Source organism: Molossus molossus, unplaced genomic scaffold (genome assembly GCF_014108415.1).
Source record: "Molossus molossus isolate mMolMol1 unplaced genomic scaffold, mMolMol1.p scaffold_m16_p_2, whole genome shotgun sequence".
Taxonomy (NCBI): Eukaryota; Metazoa; Chordata; class Mammalia; order Chiroptera; family Molossidae; genus Molossus; species Molossus molossus.
The window spans coordinates 44,637,842-44,663,941 of record NW_023425355.1 but is presented as its reverse complement, the minus strand read 5'-3'; the positions used below and the strand labels follow the sequence as shown (position 1 = coordinate 44,663,941).

The 26,100-nt window shown below is 39.5% G+C and overlaps 1 protein-coding gene across 2 annotated transcripts in view; it reads right to left on the bottom strand.

Annotated features, from left to right (window-relative positions):
* The window catches only part of PLS3 (plastin 3), an 85,899-nt gene extending 83,830 nt beyond the window's left edge, over positions 1-2,069 (bottom strand). Inside the window, exon 1 of one of the 2 annotated variants that reach the window (XM_036271463.1) lies at positions 1,984-2,069. The gene's annotated coding sequence lies outside the window, so the exon portion shown is untranslated. The remainder of the gene's footprint in view (positions 1-1,983) is intronic. The other variant, XM_036271461.1, reaches the window with a different exon arrangement.
* Between the last annotated feature and the right edge of the window lie 24,031 nt (positions 2,070-26,100).

Sequence of the window (26,100 nt, the reverse complement as noted above, 5' to 3'; positions counted from 1 at the left end):
CAACCAACTGATGGTTCATTTTAGTGGAAATGATCTACCACCTTCAAACAGATGCCTAATATACAGAACACTACAATTACAATATAGGCTAGACCCAGGAATATGGACAAAGCTTTATTTATTTATTTTTTACCACAATCTTATGGGATATAGCTTCAAGTCTATTGTTCAGAGATGAAATGGGGTATGAATAAAAAAACAATTTTCCTAGAAAATAATTAGCAAGATATTTTTAAAATTTGGAAAAGCCATCACTAGATTGAAGGCCCATAGGGGAGATATATACCCAAGAACAAATATATCTCCAACCCTTATTTTTAAAAGCAACTGTTTTTTATTTTGGATAGTTTTGACCACTAAATTCCCTGTCTGTTCCCTGCATCCAAATCCAAGTAGAATCCCCATAGGTAGAGGCCAGTTCACACTCCCCTCCCATTTTTTGAGGCTGTCTTTTTGAAACAGGGGCTTCAGCCATTACATTCCAATCTTAAAGTCAAAAGAAGTCATGTGACCACTACCCTAGGGGCTTCAGAGACTTGAGGCATGTGATACCCACTGGCATGTGTGGGACTCTGGCCACTTCGTTGGAATTCACTTTAAATTACATCTCCAGGACCAAACTTAGGCTTCCAATTACATTGTGACATCCATTTAAGTGGAGTACTGCTTACCTCTCAGTAGGTTTTAACTTCACCTATGTTTTCTGCCTACTGTGTAGCCAGCCAGCTCTCTTTCCCACCCCAATCCCTCTAGCAGGCCAGACACCCCAAGCATCCCATCTATCTGATCCTAAATGGCGAGGCTCCCCAACCCAGTTAGTTCTAAGCTCAACCTTCTGCAGCACTACGGATGTAATACACATCAGGTGGGTAGCCTGAAGCACGTGTAAGGCATTAACCCCACTCCACCTTCCAGGCTGGGATCATCTCCTGCCCTGGAGCGAGGCCATGGGAGCAGCCGGCACACTAGAGCAGTAGCAGCAGGGGCGGCTGCAGCTTTGGGACTGGCTAGAAGCCTGGGCGGGGGTAGTGGGCATCCCCCAGCCTCTCATTAGAGCGCAAAAGTGGAGATAAGTAAATACCGGCAAGTGCAGCTGGTGGGGGGAAGGGGATAGTACCTCCTTCCCACCACCTATAGGGTTCTGCCTACCAGAGGGCCGGGAGAGGTCTCCCGCTGCCTCTGTCCCGACCGCGCTCGGGGCCACAGACATTGCCACAAGGGCTGTGAAGAGAGCCAACAGGGCGGCAGGAGTCGGGGGAGAGGAGAACAGAAAAGTACAGCCCCTAAGGCTTGGGAGATGTTCGGCTACTGAAAGGAAAAAAGTGCTTACTCATAGGGAGACGCGGGGCGATCACGACGCTCTAAGGGCACGGGGAGCGGGCAGATGGCGGGCCACAGGAGCCTCGTTCCCTCCCGAGGACAAGGCACACCCTAGATTCCCGGGGTGGCGCGAGCCCGCGAGGTCACCCGAGGCGGGCGAGCGGGGGCTGGAGGCGTCGCAGTCTGCGGGCTCCGGGATTTTATGAATCCCGAGCGGGGCGGGGGTTGGGGGTGGTGGTGGCAGTAGCTGGAGAAGGACAACAGAGGAAAGTTAGGCGCTTGGTTTCCACTTCGGGGCCGCCGCCGCGGAAGGGAAGAAGGGCAAGTGTTGGCGTCAGGGACTCCAGCTGAAGGTTGGCAACAAGTCATGAGCAACTACTGGGAAAGAACCTTCTTTATTGTGTACAGCAGAAAACATTTGCGGCGGGTGCTGGTCTTGGGTAACACTGTCATTCCCAGCCATCCCTGATGGTAATGATCACTTTGGCGCCCAAGGGCTAAGACTGAGAATTTTTTCAGGCCCCCTCTCTGCCCTCTGCCCCCGCCCTTGTGCGAGGCACATTACTGCCGAGGTTCCGGGAGATGCTCTCCCGGGACCCACTCCTGCCAACGCCCAGGCACACCCCTTACCCTCATGCCCTCCCGTGCCGACTGGGCACTTACCTAAAGTCGCAGAGTACCGGATCTAGCCCGACTGCCTGGGACCAAGGAGCTCAGACAACTTCTGCCTTTCGGAATCTTTGCTGCTGAGGTTCTAAATCCAGCACTCCCTCCCCTGCGGCCAGGGGCCGTCACCATTGGTTCGGGTGGTGCTTGAAGGCGGCCTGGGAACCAGAAAGCGGATTGGACCACGAGCCTGTCACATCAGCTGGGTGCAGGGAGAATAATCAGCGGGATGGGCGCCCGGGAGCGATGGGGATTGGAACTGTGAGGCTGGGATCTGAGATTTGTCCCCAGCGCCTGCTTCTCCCTCTCACCAGCTAAGAAGAGATTAGAAAAGTACACAGTGCCCGAGTCGGAGTCCATGTTCAAAAATATCCTGTGGAATAAATGTAAAGATGAGAATGTCGGGAACGAGAGTTTGAATGCCACCAAGCCACTATTTAAGTCTATGGAGTGTACAGTTTCTCCCCGAAATCTTGAAGAGAATCTCGATATGGGAAGGGGTTTTCTTAATAGTTTCATGGGCTCCAATCAGCCCAGGTGCGGAGCAGCGCAGAAGGAAAATTTTAGCAATTGTCCCTTTCCTTAGGAGGTCTGGGAAGCAGACTATGGACAGGACAGGGTTCTCAAGTCTTTAGCTTTGTGCCAAGTAAACGGTTGATCAAATCACCTATCTGGTATGTATGTCTATGCGGAAAGGGGTGTGGAGGTGGAAAGGAATGATGGAACTGAAGTGCCTCCACTCCTTTGACTAGAAATGGACATCAATTCTTTTCAGTCTCCCTTCACCAAAGAAAACTTGGAGACAGGTTCCTGTTCCTAGAGTACCTTTTCTTCTTCTTTGCCCATGAGATGACCTCCAAGCCAGAGCTGACCTCTTTCATTAACACAAGTGGAGGTTTCCCCTCCTTATCTGAATTTCTATTCTTTGACCCTCTGCAGGCCCAGAGGGCCAGAGTTTGAGGGATTCTCCAGGGTCAGGTCTAGAGATTGGCTTGAGAGACAGCCGTCATAGACACTGTTTAAATCAAGCCTTTCCGATTCCAGTCTGAATCATTCTGTTCAGAACATGTGCACTTGGATATTTTTTAAAAAGAATTTAAAATTGGTTCAATTACATCCCATTTTTTTATGCATTTTAGGAAAAGTGCTAAATTAAAGTGGCCTGAAAAATTAAATGCTCTTGTAAAGGAACCCCCCACCTCATCTGCTGTTATAAATTTCTTTAGAGAAATTAACCTGTAGTCAGTGCCAGGGCTTCTTAAATGGGAAGAAGTGGGGTAGTTCATATAAGGCCTCAAGGCTAGACAAGCAGAGAAGGACTTGGCAGTGGGGAAAAGCCTTGTTAAATATTAATTAATGATTAACCAACTGGAAAACCTTATGAAAGGCACCGGAAGGTGAAAACGAAATGAGAGGGCAATCATGCTTTTAGAAACATTAAATTTCTGTTGTGAGAGATTTTGTTTTGGGTCAGGTTTGGGTCAGCACAAAAGCGCCAGTTTCAACAATACAGATTTCAATGTGATGATGTTAGGTTAACCACGAAGTGCATTGCCACACACATTTACAATAGGCTTCAAAATGAGATTATAGGTTTTCAGTAATTGGTCCAAGGTAGGTTCAGTAATTCTTTATACATATTTTCTAGATATACTAAATATGTTAATTTAGTTTTCTACCCTTTATGGTGTCTGTGATTTACCACTAAAAAGCTTCCACCTACTTAAAAAAAATTTTTTTCTTACTGATTGATTTTAGCAAGAGAGAGGAAGGGGAGAGATGAGAGAGAGAGAGAGAGAGAGAGAGAGAGAGAGAGAGAGAATCATCAATTTGTTGTTCCACTCATCCGTGCATTCATTGGTTGATTGCTGTATATGCCCATACTAAGGATCAAACCCAGAGCCTTGGGGTGACAATGTTCTAACCAACTGAGCAACCTGGACAGGGCTGCTTTTAAATTTATATTTACAGACTTAGCATGAAGGGACTCTGCTAGCTAAGTTTTCAAGTATGGATATACTTGTCTCAATTATTTTAAATTAATATTCTATTTGAATTTGTTTTTCAAATTGTAGAATTTAGAACAAGTCAAGAATCCTATGCATATGCTATTTATGCTTTCTTGTTTATTTTTTTAAAAAAGCATACATAAAAACTTTAATAAAAGTCTTTGTTCATCACTAACAATGAGGATGTCAGAATTCAGCAAGAGTTTTTTTGTCAAGAAATGTCACTTTAATGGAAGTGCACCGGTCCATAGTTTAAAAGCTGTAGGACGCTTAATTGGTGGCACTACATCTTTTATGGGAGGGGCACTGGCTCTAAAATGCAATTTTATTTAAATGTTCATATTGTTGCTTATAGATTTTCATTTGAGTATTATTTATTATTGTTTTTAAATTACAGTTTATATTCAATATTATTTTGTATTAGTTTCAGTTGTACATCATAGTGGTTAGAACATCACATACTTTACTAAGTGCTCTTCCAGATATTTCCAGTACCCACCTGGCACCATACATACTTTTTACAATATTATTGACTATATTCCCTATGCTTTACTTTACATCCCCATGACTATTTTGTAACTACCAATCTGTACTTCTCAATTCCTTCAACTTTTTTTACCCAGTCCCCTACTCCCAAACCCTTATGTCAACCATCATTTTGTTCTCTGTTTCTGTTTGTTAATTTGTATTGTTCATTAGATTCCACATATAAGTGAAATCATATGTTATTTGTCTTTCTGTGACTGGCATATTTTATTCAGCATAATACTCTCTAGATACATCCATTCTGTTGCAAATGGTAACATTTCATTCATTTTTTGTGGCCAAGTAATATTCCATTCTATATATGTAACACACTTTTTTTTTTATCCACTTCTCTATTCATGGGCACTTGGGTTATTTCCATAGCTTGGCTATCGTGAATAATGCTGCAATGAACATAGGAGTGTGTATATTCTTTCAAATAAGTATTTTAGATTTCTTCAGATATACACACAGAAGTAGAATAGCTAGGTCATAAGGCAGCGGTTCTCAACCTGTAGGTCACGACTCCTTTGGGGGCCCAATGACCCTTTTACAGGGGTCGCCTAAGACCATCAGAAAACACATATTTCTGATGGTTTTAGGAACCAAGACACAGTTCCTCTATCCATCTCCAGGCAGGTCCACCCACATTCAGGTCCGCCCACATACAGATACGTCCACATACGAGTACAAATACAGGTGTATGTGACAGGGTTGGCGCCATAATGTACTTATGAAGTCCAGTCACACATCTGTAGAGAGCAGCTATTGTGTAGAAAGCAGCTACTCTGTTAAAAGCAGCTACTGTGTTGAAAGCAGCAGTATTGGAGGTAAAATGACACTTCATGAATTATAATTACTGGGTAAATGTAAAATCATGTACTGTAAAATCATCAACTACTGCAAAAAAAAAAATATATCTCTACCATAGGAACTTAAGCTGGATGCTGATCCGTCTTTTTATATTCAGCTGTGGTTGATGTGAATACTGCCCCCTTGTGATAGTAACAGGTATGTAAAAAAACGACAAAACAGAATGGTATATTATAGGAAACTTTAATCAACTGTATTGAGCAAAGTATGCCATGTATCATCTTTTGTATTATTAAAGTTATTGTTATATATTATTTTTATTAGCAAACCCTCCCATGACAATGGACCATGTAGAGAAGAAAGTTAAGAAAGGAAAATATAGTGAGGATTTTTTACAGTATGGTTTTACCTCAATAATTATAGTAGGAATTGAGAAACCTCAATGTGTTATTTGTTGTGAAGTTCTATCAGTTGAATCTATGAAGCCGAACAAACTAAAATGCCATTTTGATAGCAAGCATTCAAGCTTTGCTGGCAAGGATACAACCTATTTTAGAAGCAAAGCTGATGGACTCAAGAAAGCCAGACTTGACACTGGTGGCAAGTACCACAAACAAACAAAATGTAGCAGCCATTGAAGCTTCATATTTGGTGGCACTCAGAATTGCCAGAGCTATAAAACCTCACACCATTGCTGAGGATTTACTGTCCAGCAGCCAAAGACATTGTTCGAGTTATGATCGGAGACGAATTTGTTACAAAATTGAGTGCAATTTCCTTATCTAACGACACTGTGCGCAGAAGAATAGATGACATATCTGCTGATATTCTTTTTTTAAAAATTTTTTTTATCTTTATTGTTGAATGTATTACAGATGTTCCTCATTTTTCCCCTATTGACCCCTCCTCCCCACCCCCCCCACCCTTCTACCGCCTTTTCCCACACTGTTGTCTGTGTCCATTGGCCATGCATATATGCATATAAGCTCTTTGGTTCATCTCCTCCCACCCTCTAAACGCCCCCTTCCCTTTGAGGTTTGTCTGTCTAGCAACCAATTTGTTCTTCTTAATCCCTTCACCCTTTTCACCAATTCTTCCAACTCACTTTCCATCTGGCAACCAACAAAATGTTCTCTGTATCTATGAGAATGTTTCTGTTCTGCCTGTTCATTTTGTTTGTAGATTCCATTGTCAGTAGATATGTATTCATTGCCATTTTGTTTGTTCATATATTTTATCTTTTTCTTCAAAAAGACCCTTCAACATTTCATATAATAATGGTTTGGTGGTGAGGAACTCCTTTAACTTTTTCTTGTCTGGGAAAATCTTTATATGGCCATTGATTCTAAATGACAGCTTTGCAGGATACAGTAATCTTGGTTGTAGGTTCTTGCTTTTCATCACTGTGAATATTTCTTGCCACTCCCTTCTGGTCTGCAAAGTTTCTTTTGAGAAATCAGCTGACAGACTTATGGGAACTCCCTTGTAGGTAACTAACTGCTTTTCTCTTCCTGCTTTTAAGATTCTCTCCTTATCTTGAACCTTTTGCATTTTGATGATAATGTGTCTTGGTGTGGGCCTCTTGGGGTTCATCTTGTTTGGGACTCTCTGTGCTTCCTGGACTTGTATGTCTGTTTTCTTCACTAAGTTAGGGAAGTTTTCTGCCATTATTGTTTCAAATAGGTTTTTGATTTCTTGTTCTCTCTCTTCTCCTTTTGGCACCCCCAAGATGTGAATGTTGGCACGCTTGAAGTTGTCCCAGAGGCTCCTTACACTATCCTCATGTTTTTGGATTCTTTTTTCTTTTGCTGTTCTCATTGGGTGTTTTTTGCTTCTTTAGATTCCAAATTGATGGTTTGCTTCTTGGCTTTCTCTATTCTACTATTGAATCTGTGTAAATTATTTTTTATTTCAGTTAGTGCCTCCTTCATTTCTGACTGGTCCTTTTTCATGCTCTTGAGGCCCTCACTAAGTTTGCTGAGGCTCTCACTAAGTTCATTGAGCATCATTATAAACAGTATTTTTTAAAATTAATTTATTTTTGTTACAGATGTTTCTCCTTTTTCCCCACTGATTCCCCCCTCCCTCTCCCTCACTGCCTGTCCCCAGCTTTGTTGTCCATGTCCATTGTTCATGCATTTAAGTTCTGTGGTTTATCCCTCCTTCACCACCCCCTCTTCTGGGGATTGTCAGTCTGTACCCTACTTCCACGTCTCTCGGACTACCCTATTCCTCAGACTGTTATGTTCATTATATTCCACAAATAAGTGAGAACATATGATACTTTTCTTTCTCTGTTTGGCTTGTTATGCTTAGCATAATACTTTCCAGGTCCCTCCATGTTGTCTGAAATGATAAGAGAACTTTCTTTATTACAGCTGCATAGTACTTCATTGTGTATATGTACCATAGCTTTTTTTTTTTATCCATTCATCTACTGACGGACAATTGGGCTGTTTCCAGATCTTAGCTATTGTAAATAGTGCTGCTATAAACATGGGGGTACATATATTCTTTCTGATTGGTGTTTCAGGATTCTTAGGGTATATTCCTAAAAGTGGGACCACCAGGTCGAATGGCAGTTCAATTTTTAATTCTTTGAGGTAACACCATATTGTTTTCCATAGTGGCTGCACCAGTCTGCATTCCCACCAGCAGTGTACTAGGGTCCCCTTTTCTCCACACCCTCGCCAACACTTGTGGTTTGATGATTTGTTGATGGCAGCCATTCTGACAGGTGTGAGGTGATATCTCATTGTTGTTTTAATTTGCATCTCTCTGATGATTAGTGATGTTGAGCATTTCTTCATTTGTCTCTTAGCCATTTGTATGTCCTGTTTGGAGAGGTGTCTATTTAGTTCCTCTGCCCATTTTTTAATTGGGTTGTTTGTCTTCCTACTGTGGAGTTGTATGAGCACTCTATATATATTGGAAATTAACCCCTTATCTGCTATATCATTGGCAATGATGCTCTCCCATACAGTGGGTAGCCTTTCCATTTTCATGATTGTATCTTTCACTGTGCAGAAGCTTTTGAGTTTTATGTAGTTCCATGTGTTCATTTTCTCCTTTGTTTCTCTTGCCTTGGTGATGTATTAGTGAAAATTCTGCTGCATATGATTTCTGAAATTTTGTTGCCTAAAGTATCTTCTAGGATTTTTATGGATTCATGAGTCACATTTAAGTCTTTTATCCATTTTGTGTTTATTCTTGTGTATGGTGAAAGTTGATGGTCTAGTTTAATTATTTTGCATGTAGCTGTCCAATTTTGCCAACACCATTTATTAAAGAGGCTGTCCTTATTCCACTGTATGCTCTTGCCACCTTTGTCAAATATTAATTGAGCATATTCCCTTGGGTCCATTTCTTTGGTTAAGTTTATTCCTAGGTATCTTAATTTTTTTTTTGCCGCAATGATAAATGAGATTGTTTTCTGAGTTACTCTTTTTGTGAGTTCTCATTGGTGTATAAGAATGCCAGCGATTTCGTGACATTAATTTTGTATCCTGCTACATTGCCAAATTCATTTATAAAGTCCAGTAAATTTTAATGGAGTCTTTGGGGTTTTCTACGTATAGTATCATGTCATCTGCGAATAATGACAGTTTCACTTCTCCTTTCCAATTTGGATCCCTTTTATTTTTTATTCCTGTCTGATTGCTGTGGCTAAGACTTCCAGTACTGTGTTAAATAAGAGTGGTGAAAGTGGGCATCCTTGACTTGTTTCTGTTCTTAAGGGAAATGCTTTTAGTTTTTGCCCATTGAGTATAATGTTGGCTGTAGGTCTTTCATATATGGCCTCTATTATGTCAAGATATGATCCCTCTATTCCCAGATTGCTGAGCCTTTTTATGAGAAATGTATGCTGGATTTTGTCGAAGTCTTTTTCGGCATCTATTGATATGATCATGCGGTTTTTATTCATTTTATTTATGTGGTGTATCACATTGATTGATTTGCGAATATTGTACCAGCCTTGCATCCCTGGGATGAATCCCACTTGGTCATGGTGAATAATTTTTTTGGTGTATCGTTCGATCCGATTTGGTAGTATTTTGTTCAAGATTTTGGCATCTATGTTTTTCAGGGTTATTGACCTGTAGTTTTCTTTGTTTGTAGTGTCTTTTTCTGGTTTTGGAATTAGAATTATGCTGGCTTCATAAAAAAAAAAAGATGCTTTATATGATTTCAGTGTTTTTGAACTTGTAGAGACTTAGTTTTTGCCCTGACATGTAGCCTATCTTTGAGAATGTTCCATGAGCACTTGCGAAGATTGTCAATTCTGTAGTTTTGGGGTGTAATTCGCTGTAGATGTCTATTAAATCCATTTGGTGTAGTGCTTCATTTAGAGTCTCTATTTTCTTGCTAATTTTTTGTCTAGAGGATCTATCCAGTGATGTCAGGGGGGTGTTGAAGTCCCCTGCTATGATTGTATTGCTATCGATTTCTCCTTTGAAGTCCTCTAGAACCTTTTAAATATATTTTGGTAAATATATTTTGGTGCTCCTATATTGGATACGTATATGGTTATCAAGGTTATATCTTCCTGTTGGATCGACCCTTTCAATATTTTGTAGTGGCCTTTTTTGTCTCTAATTATGGCCTTCATTTTGAAATCTATTTTATCAGATATGAGTATTGCTACCCCCGCTTTTTTTTTGCCTTTTTGTTTGCTTGAAAAAATTTTTTTCCATCCCTCCACTTTCAACTTATGTGAGTCTGTTGTTGTGAGGTGGGTCTCTTATAAACAACATATAGATGAGTCATGCTTTGTTATCCAATCAGCCACTCTGTGTCTTTTTATGGGAGCATTCAATCCATTTTCATTTAACGTGATTATTGATACGTACTTGGTTATTACCATTTTTGTTTAGTGTGGTTCTATTTTTCTTTCTATTTCTCCTGGTAATTTCAGCAGTCCTTTAAACATTTCTTGCAGTGCTGGTTTGGTGCTAATGTAATCCTTTAGCTTTTTTTTGTCTGGGAAACTATTTGACCTTCTATTTTGAATGTTTGCCTGGCTGGGTAAAGTAGTCTTGGATTCAGATTCTTGTTATTCATGACCTTGATTACCTTATGCCATTCCCTTCTGGCCTGTAGTGTTTATGGTGAGAAGTCAACTGAGAGCTTAATGGGGTTTTCTTTGTAAGTAACCTGTTGCTTCTCTCTTGTTGCTTTTAGAATTCTCTCTTTGTCTTTAACTTTTAGCACTTTGATTACTATGTATCTTGGTGTGGGTATGTTTGGGTTCTTCTTACTTGGGGCTCTCTGTGCTTCTTGAACTTGAATGACTTCTTCACAAAATTAGGGAAGTTTTCTGTCACTATTTCATCAAATATATTCTCTAACACTTGCTCATTTTCTTCCTCTTTGGGGACTCCTATGATGCGAATGTTATTACGTTTCCTGTTGTCCCACAGTTCTCTTAAGCTGTTTTTCTGTTTTTTAATTTTATTTTTTTTTGGTTTTCTGATTGGTTGATTTTTTTTTATCCTATCTTCTAATTCACTGATCCAGTCCTCAGTTTCCTGTACTCTGCTATTTAGACTTTCCAATGTGTTTTTTATTTCTGATATGTCATTCATCATTTCTTCTTGTTGGTTTAAATTTCCAAGTGGTTGATTTTCAACATTTCTATGTCTTTACTCATGGTGCTCATGTCCTTACACATGCTGTTGAGCTTCCTCAAGATCATTGCTCTGAATTCTAGTTCTGTTAATTTGCTTAACTGCGTTTCATTTATCTCATCTTCGGTAGAGGTCTTCGTTTTTTCACTTGACTTTTGTTTCTGTGTTTCACCATTTTGGCTTTCACAGTGGACTTTGGAGTCTGCCTAACTTTCCCTGTAGGTGTCGGTGTTCTGCTGTTTGTGGCTCCCTCTCCTGGGTTTGGATGAGACAAAGAGGACCCACGTTAAACACCACTGTCAACACTACTTTCCTGGTTAGAGTTGCTAACCCAGGGAATGGTAACTATCCTCTAGCTTTTTTGCCTGGAGGCTATTAGTAATGATCACCTGAAGAATCTTGGTTTCTGAGTTGAATGAAAACCTCCCTCAGGTGCTCAGTGTAAGAGGATTTTCTGAGGGTTGGGCAGATGCTGGTTGTTAATGGGCCACAATTAGCATTTTAATATCCACCGGGTGTGGTTGAATCTTTGAGGGAGGGGCTGCCACCTTTTCCCCAGGTCCCTGGGAAGGAGTAAGATGACCACAGTCCTGTGTGGCTGCAACTCAGCAAAAGCTCTGAGCGCCCTTTAAATCCCAGTTCCAGTCCAGTCTTCCCTCCTTCTGCCGGAGCGGAGCCCAAGGTGAGTGGCTGCTGCCAATTTAGCCTCTGTCCCGGCTCTGCACTGTGGAGCTGCTTGTGACTTTAACCCGAGAGTGCCGCTCTCAGCTAAGGGCGCCTCTCCCAGCTAAGGCCATCACTCCTGGCCGAGGCTACCACAGCTCCCAGCTGAGGGCATAGCTCCTAGCCAAGGGCGCAGCTCCCAGCTGAGATAGCAGGTTCCAGCCAAGGCTGCTGCAGCCCCCAGCCGACGCTGCAGGTCCCAGCCTAGGCCGCTGGTCCTAGCCGAGACTGCAGGTTCCAGCCAAGGCTCCCGCAGCTCCCAGCCCGGGCCACTGCAGACCATGGGCTCCCAACCCCCTCTTGCATCTTCACAAGCTTACCAGTATTGAGTCCTCGTCCCTGCTTATGTCTTCCTCCAAGCTGCTTTTTGGTTGCCTTTTTCTGATGATTTGTCTTTATTTTCATTGTAATTCCAGTTTGGTCCTGGGAGATGGTCTGTGTAGCTTCAATTCACTCTGCTGCCATTTTCCTATAAGCAGTATTTTGAACTCAGTAACTGTTAGGTTGCTTATCTCTATTTCACTTAGTTCTTTTCCTGTCGATTTTTTCTGTTCTTTCATTTGGGACCTGTTTCTTGTCCTCCTCATTTTGGCTTCCTCCCTGTGTTTGTTTCTTTGTATTACTTAACAGAAGGTATAGGGCCAGCTTAGACCAGATGCTGCTCATTTGAAAGAATTTAGGAAAACTTGAAGCAAGATCCAAGACAGGCCAATACTATGGTTTAGCAACTGGCAGCAGCTTGGATGGGCCTGAAAATTGGGGGGGGGGCTCAGGGAATCATCAGGGTGGGGCAACCACTATGAGCCAGGTTATTGGAGTCCCAGTTATGGTGGCTGTCTGCAGCCCCAGGGAAGGGCTCACCAAAGGATCAAAGGCCTCTGACAGCACATTTGTCCTGGGAAAGCCCCCTCTCTAGCCCTGGCTCCAGTGCCAAACAGCTCAGTTCTCCCCTGTATGTCTCTGGCGCCCCGCGAACTGCCTCCCCTCCAAGCTGAGAGGGAATGAGTCTGATAAGTCCATTCACTGGCCCTTTAAGAGGAGCTGCCTGGGGCTCCAGCCACCTCAGCCTCCCTGAGCCTCAGTTCCCACTGGTTTTTCCAGCAGAAGTTATGGGGATTCTTTTTCTGGCACTGCAACCCTGAGCGGGGCACGTCCGCCTCCGCCCCTCCTACAAGTCTCGATGTGGCTGCTTCTTTAATTCAGTAGTTGTAGGACTTCCATTTAGCTTGATTTCAGGCGGTTTTGAATGATGGTTGTTCTGTAGTTTAGTTGTAACTTTGATGTGCTTGTGGGAGGACGAGATACCACATTTACCTACACTGCCATCTTGACCCGAAGTATCTACTGATATTCTTGATCAGATAATCCAGGAAATTAAATCTTCTCCACTTTCAATATTTAGCATTTAGGTTGATGAATCTATAGACATTGCAAACTGTTCACAGTTACTGGTTTACATGAGGTATATTAATGATGGTGACTTTAATGATAAATTTCTTTTTTGCAAACCTCTTGAAATGACAACTACTACACGTAATGTATTTGACACAGTTGGTTCATCTTAGGAGCATAAGATCTCTTGAGAAAAGGTTTTTGGTGTTTGCACAGGTGTTGATCCAGCTATGCTAGAATGTCAATCTGGATTTCAATGTTTGGTACTGAATGAGTCACCGAAAGTCATCAGAACTCACTGTTTGATTCATCGGCAAATATTAGCAATGAAGATGCTGCCACAAGAGTTACAAGAAATAATGAAAAGCGTTATAAGTTCTGTCAATTTTGTAAAGGTGAGCACTTTAAACAGTCAACTATTTTCACAACTGTTCAAAGAGTTGGATGCGCAGAACAATGCTCTGCTATTTCACAGTGAAGAGACATGGTTGTTGACAGGAAAAGTTTTAATACGTGTTTTTGAGCTTCGTGATGAACTCAAAATATGTTTTAATCAGAAAGCAAGACCGCAGTTCGAAGCACTTTTCAGCGATAAAAGTAATATGCAGAAAACAGCTTACTTGGTTGACATCTTTGCCATCTTGAATGAATTAAATTTATCACTGCAAGGACCAAATGCAACATGCCTCGATTTGTCTGAAAAGATCCAATCATTCCAAATGAAATTTCAGCTTTGGCAATAAAAATTGGATGAAAATAAAATTTACATATTGCCTACCTTCTCTGCTTTCTTTGAGGAACATGACATTGAACCAGACTAAAGGATTATGATAATAATTTCTGTAAAAGAACCCTTGCACATGCTTGCAGACAAAATTTCATCATACTTTCCAAATCTACCTGACACCCCATTTGCACTTGCCAGAAGCTTATTCACTGTCAAAGTTGAAGATGTTCCTGAGACAGCACAACAGGAGTTCATTGAACTTATTAACAGCGATGCACCAAGAACTGATTTCTCTACAATGCCAGTTACAAAATTCTGGATCAAGTGTTTGCAGTCATATCCTGTTCTGTCTGAGACTGTGTTGTGCCTTCTTCTTTCATTTCCAACAATATATCTTTGTGAAACAGGGTTTTCCAGCTTGTTGGTTATCAAGTCTAAATACAGAAGAAGACTTGTTGTGGAAGATGATCTTCGTTGTGCTCTTGCGAAGACTGCCCTGAGAATTTCTGATCTGGTGAGAAAGAAGCAATCTAACCTGTGCACTGACACTGGCTTTTTACACATACTGTCGCAAAATGTAGCAATGTAGTTTATTTTTTAATTTTTAATTTTTATTTTTGTTACAGATGTTTCTCCTTTTTTACCCCATTGATACCCTCCTCTAGTTTACTGTTATATTAAGACTGTTATCCATGCTACATCATGCTTCAAGACAAAATTTCATTTATTTGTAATTAGAAATAGATATTTCACAATATATAATTACTTATTGTTTTTGTGATTAATCACTATGCTTTCTGTTCAATTTGTAACAATGAAAATACATCCTGCATATCAGATATTTACATTATGATTCATAACAGTAGCAAAATTACAGTTATGAAGTATCAAAAAAATAATTTTATGGTTGGGTGTCAATACAACTTGAGAAACTGTATTAAAGGGTCATTGCATTAGGAAGGTTGAGAACCACTGACATAAGGCACTTCCATTTTTAATATTTTGAGAACATTCCATACAGTTTTCCATAGTGTCTGCACCAATCTGCATTCCCACCAACTGTGCATGAGGGTTCCTTTTTCTCCACATGCTCATCAATACTTGTTTGTTGATTTATTGATGATAGCCATTCTGACAGGTGTGAGGTAATATCTCATTGTGGTTTTAATGTGCATTTCTCTGATGATTAATGATATTGAGCATCTTTTCATGTCTATTGGCCATCTGTATATCCTCTTTGGAGAAGTGTCTATTCAGGTCCACTGCCCATTTTTTAATTGAATTGTTTAATTTTGGTGTTAATTTCTCTGAGTTCTTTATAAATTTTGGATATTAACACTTATTGCATCTATCATTGGAAAATATCTTCTTCCATTCAGTGGGTTGTCTTTTTGTTTTGTTGATAGTTTTCTTTGCTGTACAAAAACTTTGAGTTTGATGTAGTCTTATTTGTTTATTTTTTTCTTTTGTTTCCCTTGCTCCAGGAGATAAAGCAGAAAAAATATTACTAAGAGAAATGTTCAAGAACTTACATTTAAGTCTTTAATCTATTTTGAGACTATTCTTTTATATGGTGTAAGCAGGTGGTCTAGTTTCATTTTTTTACATGTATCTGTTCAATTTCCCCGACATCATTTATTGAATAGTCTGTCTTTATCCCATTCTATGCTGTAGTCTCATTTGTCAAATATTATTTGACCATATAGGCATGCGTTTGTTTCTGGGTTCCCTATTCTGTTCAATTGATCTACATGTTTGTTTTTATGCCAGTACCATGCTGTTTTGATTACTATGCAATATAGTTTTACGTCATACTAAAACTATATATTTCCTATCTGTGAGCATGGTATATGCTTCCATTCATTTGTATATTCTTCATTTTCTTTCTTCATTGTCTTATAATTTTCTAAGAACAGATCTTTTGCCCCCTTGGATCCATTTATTCTAGGTATTTTTTATGCAATTATAAATGGGATCATTTTCCTTTTGGATAGTTTATTATTGATGTATAAAAATGCAACTGATTTATGGATATTTATTTTGTGTCCTGCTGCTTTACTGAAATTATTTATCAGTTCTAGTGTTTTTTTTTGTGTGTGTGGAATCTTTAGGGTTCTCTATATACAGTTCTATATATACATCTGCAAATAATGACAGTTTTACTACGTTTCCAACTTGGATGCCTTTTTATTTTTTCTTCTTGTCTGATGGCTGTGGCTAGGAATTCCAGTATTATGTTGAATAAGGGTGGTAAAAGTTGACATCTCTATCTTATTCTTGATCTTAAGGGAAATGCTTTTAGTTTTCCCCCCATTTTGTATGAGGTTAGCTGTGAGTTTGTCATATATGGCTTTTATTATGTTGAGATATGCTCCATCTATTCCGACTTTGCTGAGAGGGTTTTATTTTTATTTTTTGTAATCCTCACCTGACGATATTTTTTCCATTGATTTTCAGATAGAGTGGGAGGGAGGGAAGGAGTGGGAGGGGGAGAGAGACATTGATGTGAGAGAGACACATCAATTGATTGCCTCTCGCACGACCCCAGCCAGGGCCAGGGAATGAACTGCAACCAAGGTATGTGCCCCTGACCAGAATCGAACCCGCAACTCTTTGGTTCATGGACCGACACTCTAACTGCTGAGCCAGACCAGCCAGGGCAATAGACTTTTTATTAGAGTTTTTTTAAAAAAATTATAAATTGGTGCTCTATTTTGTTAAATAATTTTTCTGTATCTATTGATATATGATCATGTGACTTTTACCATCATTTTGATTATGTGATGTTTCAGGTTAATTGATTTGCAGATATTGTACCAACCTTGCTTCCCAGGAATAAATCCACTTGATCATGGTGTATAATCTTTTTAATGTATCGACGAATTCCATTTGCTAATATTTTGTTGAGGATTTTTATGTCTATGTTCATCAGGGATATTGGCCTATAATTTTCTTTCTTTGTAGTGTCTTTATTTGGTTTTGGAATCAGGGTAATGCTGGCCTTGTAAAATGAGCTTAGGAGTCTTTCCTCATCTTGAATTTTTTGGCATATTTTGAGAAAGATAGATATTAATTATTCTTTGAACGTTTGGTAAAATTTACTTGTATGACCATCTGGCCCAGGACTTTTATTACTGCTTCAATTCCATTGGTTGTAATTGGTTTGTTCAAATTTTCTGTTTCTTCTTGATTCAGTCTTGGAAGACTCTATGTTTTTAGGAATTTATCTCTTTCTTCCAGATTGTTTTTTGTTGGCATATAGTTATTTGTATTATTTTATTATAATCTTTTGAATTTTGTAGTATCTTTTATTACTTTGTCTTTTTCATTTTGTATTTAATTTATTTGGGTCCTCTTTCTTTTTTTCTTGTTGAGTCTGGTCAAAGGTGTATCAGTCTTGTTTATCTTTTCAAAGAATCAGATCTTGGTTTCATTGACCTTTTATATTATTTTTAAAAACTATTTTATTTCTTTACAATTTAATCCTTATTACTTCCTTTTTTCTGCTCACTTGGGGCTTTTTTTTTTATTTTGGGAGGGGGGCTTTTTTGTTATCCTTTTTCCAGCTCTCTTAAGTGTAAAGTTAGATTGTTTATTTGAGATTTTTCTTGTTTCTTGAGATACGCCTATATTGTGATGAATTTTCCTCCTAGGACTTCTTTTGCTGTGTCCCATAGATTTTGACCTGTTGTGTTCCCATTTTAATTTGTCCCTAGGTATCTTTTGATTTCTTTGTTAATCCACTCATTGTTTAGTATCATGCTATTTAGCTTCCATGTGTTTGTGTGTTTTTGTTTTTTAACTGTCATTGATTTCTAGTTTCATTCCATTGTGGTCAGAGAAGTTGCTTGATATAATTTCAATTCTCTTAAGTTTATTGAGACTTGTTTTGTGTCCTAACATGTGGTCTATCCTAGAAAATGTATCATGTACAATGGAAAAGAATGTATATTCTCCTCTTTTGGGGTGAAATGCTCTGTAAATATCAATTAAATCTATCTGATCTAGTGCATCATTTTCGGCTGCTGTTTTATTATTGATTTTCTGTCTCAAAGGTCTATCCATTGATGTCAATGGGTGCTAAAATCCCCTTCTACAAATGTATTAGTGTCAATCTCTCCCTTGATGTCAATCCAGATTTGCTTTATATGTCCTGGCCAGTATGCTCAGTGGTTAGAGCATCAGTGTGCAGACCAAAGTATCATGGGTTTGATTCTCAGTCAAGGGCATGCACCTGGGTTGCAGATTCAATCTCTGGCCCCAGTTGAGATTGTATAGGAGGCAACAATTTATGTGTCTCTCTCACATTGATGTTTCTCTTTCTATCCCTCCCTCCCTCCCTTCCACTATATCTAAAAATCAGTGGAAAAGTATAACCTTGGGTGAGAATTAACACACACACAAATATAAAAAAGGTTTGCTTTATAAAATTAGGTGCTCCTATATTGTGGACACAAATATTTACAAGGGTTATATCCTCTTGTTGGATTGATCTCTTTTATCATTATGTAGTGTTCCTCTTTCTGTCTTAATACAGCTTTAGTTTTAAGTCTATTTTGTCAGATATAAATATTGCTACCCAGCTTTTTTTTTTTTATTTCTATTTGCATTAAATCTATTTTTCCATCCCTTTACGTTTGTGTGTGTTTTTCATTCTGAGTTGGGTCTTTTGTTGACAACATATATATGGGTCTTGTTTTTTTTTATCCATTCAGGAATACTACGTCTTCTGATTGGAACATTTAAGCTATTTACTTTTTTTTATTATTCATTTTGCTCTTTCAGTATTCCAGGAGAATTTGTGTGTGTGTTTGTTTTGTAATTGTGTGTGTGTGTGTATGCTTGTGATTGGGTGAGGCTAGGATGCCTATAAAGTATATAAGCCTTGGTAAACCATTTACTTTTATTTATTTATTATTATTTTTTATTTTTTATTTTTATTTAACTCATCTTTATGGTTGAATGTATTACAGATGTCCCTCCCCCTTTTATTCCTCATTGACCTCCTCCTCCCAAATCCCACCCCTCTCCTGCCTTCCCCACACTATTGTTGGTGTGCATTGGTTATGCATATATGCTCAGAAGTTCTTTGGTTTATCTCATCCTGCCTTTCCTCCTCCCTTCCCTTTGAGGTTCATCAGTCTAACAACCAATTTATACTTCTTAATTCCTTTATCTTTTTCACTCGTTCCCCCAGCCCCCACCCATTTGACAAACAACAAAAAGTTCTCTGTATCTAGGAGTCTGTTTATGTTCTGCTTGCTCATTTTGTTTGTAGATTGTGTTGTTGATAGATATGCATTAATTGCCACTTTATTGTTCATATTTTTGTCCTCCTTCAAGAAGACCCTTCAACATTTCATATAATACTGGTTTGGTGATGATGGACTCCTTTAGCTTTTTCTTGTCTAGGAAACTCCTGATATGTCCATTAATTCTAAATGATAGCTTTGCAGGATAGAGTAATCTTGGTTGTAGGTAGTTGCTTTTCATCACCTTAAATATCTCTTGCCACTCCTTTCTGGCCTGCAAAGTTTCTATTGAGAAATCAGCTGACAGTCTAATGGGAGCTTCTTTGTAGGCAACAAGCTGCTTTTCAGATTCTCTCTTTGTATTTAACCTTTGTCATTTTGATGATGATGTGTCTTGGTGTGGACCTCTTTGGCTTCATCTTATTTGGGACTCTCTGTGCTTCCTCGACTTGTATGTTTGTTTCCTTCACCAAGTTAGGAAAGTTTTCTGTCATTATTGTTTCAAAAAGTTTTTCAATTTCTTATTTTCTCTCTTTTCCTTCTGGCACCCCTATGATGTGAATGTTGGCATGCTTGAAGTTTTCCCAGAGGCTCTTTACACTATCCTCATTTGGGGGGATTCTTTTTTCTTTTTGCTGTTCTGATTGGGTGTTTTTTGCTTTCCTATATTCCAATTCGGTGGTTGGCTTCTTAGCTTCACCTACTCTACTATTGATTCCCTGTAAATTATTCTTTATTTCAGTTAGTGCAACCTTCATTTCTGACTGGTCCTTTTTTATGTTGTTGATGTTCTCACTAAGTTCCTTGGAGGTCACCTTAAGTTCCTTGAAGGTCTCATTAAGTTCCTTGCATGTCTTACCAAGTTCCTTGAGCAACCTTATAACCAGTGTTTTGAACTCTGCATCTGGTTGATTGCTTATCTCCATTTTGTTTAATTCTTCTGGAGTTTTGTTTTTTTCTTTCATTTGGGACATGTTTCTTTGTCTCCTCATTTTGGTTGCTTTCCTATGATTGTTTCTATGTACTAGGTAGAGTTGCTATGTATCATAGGCTTTGTAGGGTGGCCTATTGTTGTAAGTGTCCTGTAGGATCTAGTGGCATAGCCTCTCTGATCATGCCAGCTAGGCCCTTGAGGTGCACCCCTGGTGTGGACTATACATCCTTCTGATGTAATTGAGTCTTGATTGCTGTTGGCACATCAGTGGGAGGGATTTACTCAGGCTGATCAGCTGCAAGGACTGGCTGTGCCCACTGACCACTGGCTTCTGACTACCTCGGAGGATCAGCCATGTAGTGGTCCACCGCACAGAGCAAGACTTACTTCATCAAGGCTCTGGTACCCATTGAGACCACTTATTGAGTGTGTCACTTGTGGAGGTAATTGGGTGGTGGTGTTTTAATGTGGTCTGAAACTGTCCATTGGGTGTGTTGGCTCTGTGGCAAGGTCAGCCACTTCCTGTGTTATGTTTGGGGCCACCAGCATAATCTACAAAATGATCTTCAGATAGCTGCTTCATGTGCAAGGCTTAGAGGTGCCCAGGAAAAGCCAAGTTGTGAACCAATGCTGGTTGCTTCTAGTGCCAGGCATGGGTCCACTTAACAAGAGGAATGGGCTTGCTGAGACCAGATGCTGCTTGTTTGAAAGATTTTAGGAAACTCTGAAGCAGGATCCATGACAGGCCAATTCTATGGTAAAGCCTCTGGAAACAGCTTGGGTGGGCCTGAAAGTTGGGTGGGGCAGGTCCTCAGGGAATCCCTAGGGCAGGGCAAACAGTGTGAGCCAGGTTCCTGGAGTCCCAGATATGGTGGTTATCTGCTGCTCCGGGGTAGGGCTCACCAAAGAAACAGCAGCCTCTGCCAAACAAGTCTGTCCAGGAGAAGGTAGCCTCTCTAGCCCTTGTCCTAAAGACAAACAGCTCAATTCTTCCTTGAATGTCTCTGACGTCCCTCAAGCTGCCTCCCCTTTGAGCTTAGAGGGAGCAAGTCTGAGTAAGTGCATGTGCAGGCCCTTTAAGAAGAACTGCCTGGGCATCCAGCAGCTGCAGCCTCCCTCAGCCTCAGTTCCTGCTGGTTTTTCCAGGCAGAAGTTATGGGGCCTTCTCTTCCCAGCACTGGAACCCTGAACTGGGCGTCTGATGTGGGACAGGGAACTCTCAATCCTCAGGGAGGACCTATCCAGCCAAGGTGTCCCTTCTGAATTTTATTCACCACACATGGGTGTGGGACCTGTCCATCCGTGCCTCCACCCCTCCTACCAGTCTTGGTGTAGCTGTTTCTTTAATTTTGTAGTTGTAGGACTTCAATTCAGCTTGATTTCAGGCATCGCTAAATGATGGTTGTCTTGTAGTTTAGTTGTAATTTTGATGTGATTGAGGGAGGAGGTGATACCGCATCTACCTACTCCACCCGGAGGACTGTAGTGAAAGCCATTTACTTTTAAAGTGATTTTTGATAGGCACATATTTACTGACATTTTATACTTTATAACTTTCTTCTTTTCCTTTTTCTTCTTCTTCCATAGACACCTGAACATTTCTTGCGATGAACTGTTTTAGTTTTTTTTCTGGTCTGGGAAGCTTGTTATCTGACCTTTGATTCGAAATGATAGTTTTACTAGTAATCTTGTTTGTAGGTCCTTACTTTTCATCACTTTGGATATTTCATGCCAGTCCCTTCTGTCCTGAAGTTTTTCTGTTGAGAAATTAGCTGACAGTCTTTGGGAGCTCTTTTGTAAGTAACTGTGTTTCTCTTGCTGCTTTTATAATTCTCTCTTTGTGTTTGACCTTTGCACTTTAATTATGATATGTCTTTTGTGGGCCTCTTTGATTTCATCTAGTTTGGGACTCTGCACTTCCTGGACTTGTGTGGTTTTTTCCTTCACAAGTTTTAGGAAATATTTTAGTCATTATTTCTTCAAATAGGTTCTCAATCTCTTGCTCTCTCTCTTCTTCTGATGCAGATGTTGTTATTCTGCATGTTGTCCCAGAGGTCCCTTAAACTATCCTCATTTTTTCAATTGTACTTTTTTTTTTTCTGCTCTGACTGGCTGTTTTCTGCTACCTTGTCTTTTAAATCATTGATTTATTCTTCTGCTTTATGTAACCTATTATTTATTTCTTGTAGTGTAATTTTTATTTCAGATATTGTATTCTTCATTTCTGACTAGTTATTTTTTATGGTTTCTATGTCCTTTTTTATTCTTTTGAAATTCTCATTAATTTTTTGAGCATCCTTATAAGCATTGTTTTGAATTCTATATCTGCTATATTGCTTGCTTCCATTTCATTTAGTGTGTGTGTGTGTGTGTGTGGGGGGGTTATTTCTTTTGTTCTTTCATTTATGGCAGTGGTTCTCAACCTTCCTAATGTCACGACCCTTTGATACAGTTCCTCATGTTGTATGTGGATATATCTGCATGTGGGTGGACCTGCCTGGAGATGGATAGAGGAGTGGTCTCAGTTTCTAAGACCATTGGAAATATGTGTTTTCTGATGGTCTTAGGTGATCCCTGTGAAAGGGTTGTTCAACAGATTGAAAACCGCTGATTTATGGCATGTTTCTTTTTCTACTCATTTTTAGCTGCCCCTCTGTGTTTATTTCTATGTATTATGTAGATCTGCTATGTCTCCCAATGTTAGTAGAGTGGCCTTATATAGTAGGTGTCCTCTGGGAATCAGTGGTACAGTCTCCCTGATCACTGGAGCTGGGTACTGCAGGTATGTTTCTTTTGTGGGTCATGTGGGTCCTCCTATTGTAATTCTTGATTGCTGTTGGCTCATCCATTTTTGCCTGGGGTTGACCCCCAGGCTGGCTGACTATAAGGATCAACCTCAACCACAATGTATGAACTCTTGTGCAGGTGCTGAATATAGGAAGCAGAATTTGCCTGAGCAGGGTCTTGTGCCTGCTGAGATTATTCTTTGGATATGCCACTTGTGGGGCTTATTGGATCCTGCTCTGATGTTTTCTAAAGCTTGCCTACGTGTGTGTTGGTTCTGGGGCTTCTTGGGAAGGAGTCTGGTGCAGGTCAATGTTAGACACTGCCTGTGTCTTTTTCTGGACAATATTTTTGGAGCTACAAAATGATCCACAATTTGTAGTTTCCTCTGCTGTGCCTGGGTGTGGGTAGGAAGAGCCCAGCTGCACACCAAGGCCTGGCTTCCTCCAACACTGAGCCCAGGGCCATGTCATCACAAGACCTAATGCACCCCAAGATCTGCTTGTGCCTGTTTGAGCCTGCCAGCTTCCTTTTAGGTTCAGTCACTGAAAGAGCCTCTGGCAGTTTGTGAGTTTCGTGAGGTAGTTTCTCTGTGAGTCATCAGGTATGAGTGACTGGTGTTCACCAGATTGGTACAGATTTTAAATCATTGTCATTACTGGGTCTGAGGCCACTCAGCTAAAGTCCTAGCATACACCACAGCCAGGTGCCACCTGCTGAGGGTTCATAGACCTTTGCAATGGGGCAGGGTCTCAGGGAATCATCAGGGGAAGCCAGCAGAGTTTATTAGACCCAAATAGACCAAGATTTAACTATGTGAAGGGAGGGCTCTGCATAAGTCGAGCATACATGGGAAAAATGGCCCCCATTCTACAGTCATACATCTCATTCTGTCATGGATTCTGTCCTGATCTCCTGGAGAGTCCTAGCTCAGCAGGGCAGGCTTCCAGGGGTCCAGATGATGGAGCTAGTGGGTCTCCTGTGGCACTACTTCTCATTGCCTCAGTAGTTTCCAGCAGATAAAAGATGCCTTAAACATGGAAGCATCTAATTAGATGCTAGTTGAGATCCCTATTTAACAAAATCAACAAATATAATACAGGTAGAACTCCATTTTAATGATTACTATTAACATAAGCATTTTGATGTAACTAAGCTATGTTTGTGTTGCCCAAAATCTAAAGGCCTTTCCAGAGATTAGCATTTCCTCTTAAGAAAGAAGCCTCAAACTCAAAGCTTTATTCAAACTGCATTTTCTTTCTGATCTTTCATAACTTCTGTTCAACTTATATCGGATCATTCACAAAGTAACCCAAAGTTGGTAGTTTTCTTATCCATATAAACAAGGCTTGCACAGATGATCTTCAGGGTCCCTTCCAATTACTTGTAGGCAGATTATACATTCTAATTCACCTGAATAGCACTTTGCACATAGGAATTCAGTAAAAGTTTGTTGAATTAATGGTTATTTTATAGTTCTATTCTTGTAAAGATAAAAACAAGAAAGCTATATATATTGGTCTCTCACAAACCCTATAAATCAATAACCTATAAGTTTCCACCCTTTCCTTCCATCTCCGATTTCCAATTCCATGAGTCTTTGTAATAAATAATTTTCAATCAATATCCCAAAGTTTTGTAAACCATTTCTTCTTCCTGAACTCCTCTGATGTAGGAAGCTGCAGTTTTCCTCTGAGGTTTTCTCTCTGTCTAATCCACCTTTCTTTCCCCCTTTTTACAATCTCACCTTCCATTTCTTTGCTCCTTTTCCTATAGCTCCACCCAACACTCTCCCTAGTCCAGTTTACAATTTATCATGTACATATAATCTGAGTTTTTTCCTAAACATTTTCTAGGGTAAATGATCTGTTTCCTTTTTATCCATTTAAAAATTCATCCTTTTTATAGTCTATTAAAATGTGATTTTGTGTTTGGTCAGTGTGGCTCAGTGGCTGAGCATTGACCCATGCACCAAGAGGTTGCTGGTTCGATTCCCGGTCAGGACACATGCCCAGGTTGTGGGCCCGATCCCCAGTGGGGGGCATGCAGGAGGTGGCCAATCAATGTTCTCTCTCATTGATGTTTCTAGCCCTCTCTTCCTCTCACTCTAAAATCAATAAACAAAAAAAATTATAAAAAAATAAAATGTGATTTTGCTATACAACACATTATATAATAGAAGTAAGAAATCAAGAATTTTGATCAATTCAACACCAAATAATTTCTTCTAATTTACATAATTGTTTTCTCAATGTCTAAATGTATAATTGTGTACCTATCTATTTTAATTAATTTCTTCTTAATTTGTCAATTTCTAGAAACCAATCTATTTTTCTTTCCTCTTATGTTTTATGCAATAATTCTATTCCACATTATGATATTTTATGTTCTGTCCTTGGCCCCGGTTGGAGTCATGTGGGTTGCCATCCACACGACCCAAATTGAGGTACTGCCTTTAGTGGGAACCAAACCTGGGACTGTCTTGTCCATGGGTCAACGCTCTAACCGCTGAGCAAACTGGCCAGGGCAAGTGTAACTTTAAATGTTTCTTTTATCCTTAAAATATCAGGCATGGACAAATCTTGGTAGAACTGGAAAATTCTCAAATATTTTTGATCCAGAATATAAATATTTGAACAGTTATTTTCATTGTTTACTGAGTGAGAGATGTTTTCATGTTTCCAATTTGAAATGTACATGTGTATAACAAATGAAAGTTAATTTCTTGAATAGGCATTTTAAAATATTTTTCAAGCCTCAGAGATTAGTATCAATCTGAATGTCTGCTAAAGCATTCAAATTACCATATAAGCAGGTTTCCATATAGAAATTATTGTGACATGTCTAAGGGTATTTTCAGATTTTTACTTGTTAAAAAAGAATAAAAAATTTAAAAAATAAAATAAAATATTTTTACTGAGATTAGGATCTATTTGATTAACATTAACCTCATATTATGTATATCCAATGAAAGTCACTTGTCATACTGGAAGTGCTGAAAATGAAAATGTATCCTCCTGGGTTTTCTGTCTGTTAAATATATAGTTAGTGAACAATATTCTTTTAAGTGCCTTTTATGTTCACATCATTGACTTAATATTATAAGCAGCATAGAAAAAGTATGACCTCAACACACATGGAATTAATGGTGCAATAATAATTCAATAGCAAAACCAACATATATGAAATAATGAGAGAACAATTCAAGATAGAATATATAAAGAATACTGTAGGAATTCTGAAAAGTATGAGGATATTTAGGCTGAAGTAGTCAGAGAAGGCATGAAAATTGCTTTGATCTCATCTATTTAAAATATTTAAAAAATAA